At 61.0% G+C, this 510-nt stretch overlaps 1 pseudogene; it reads right to left on the bottom strand.

Annotated features, from left to right (window-relative positions):
- Positions 1–507, bottom strand: part of LOC113941458 — a 2,303-nt pseudogene extending 1,796 nt beyond the window's left edge.
- Positions 508–510: the final 3 nt, after the last annotated feature.

The following is a 510-nucleotide window of genomic DNA, read 5'->3' as shown; positions in this document are numbered from 1 at the left end:
GAATCCCCATTCCCGGAGGGATCTCAGATCCCTGTGGATGTGGCTCAGCTGGGATATTGGGAACAATATCCAATTGTGCCCAGTGCTGGATTCCCCATTCCAGGCGGGATTCCAAAATCCCCGTGGATGGGGCCCTCGGGGACACGGATCCGTGGCGGCCTCGGCAGCGCCGGGATAACTCCGGGCCCGACGACCTCCGAGACTCTTCCCAACCTCAACGAATCCCTAAATTCCGCCACCGCCGACCTCTCCCCCCAACCCTCGGAACCGGCATCTCCGCCGCTCCCATCCCGTTTTTTTCCGGGATAAGAAGAGCCCCTTCCCCACCTTGTAGTAGACGCCGTTGAGGTTGGAGAAGAAGCACTGGTGGTACCACCAGCCGCCGTGGGAGATCTCGGCGCAGATATTCCCGGAATCCGGGGTGCTGAAGCTCCTCTTGTCGTGGTACCAGGCGAAGGAATCCTCCACCGTGCCGCTGAACCCGTCCACGTGCAGCCGGTAGTAGTTCTC

The sequence above is a fragment of the Corapipo altera genome, unplaced genomic scaffold (genome assembly GCF_003945725.1).
Source record: "Corapipo altera isolate COAL_440 unplaced genomic scaffold, ASM394572v1 59081, whole genome shotgun sequence".
In the NCBI taxonomy this organism is placed as follows: Eukaryota; Metazoa; Chordata; class Aves; order Passeriformes; family Pipridae; genus Corapipo; species Corapipo altera.
Note: the sequence above shows the minus strand (reverse complement) of the source record. Positions and strands in the feature narration are given on the sequence as shown.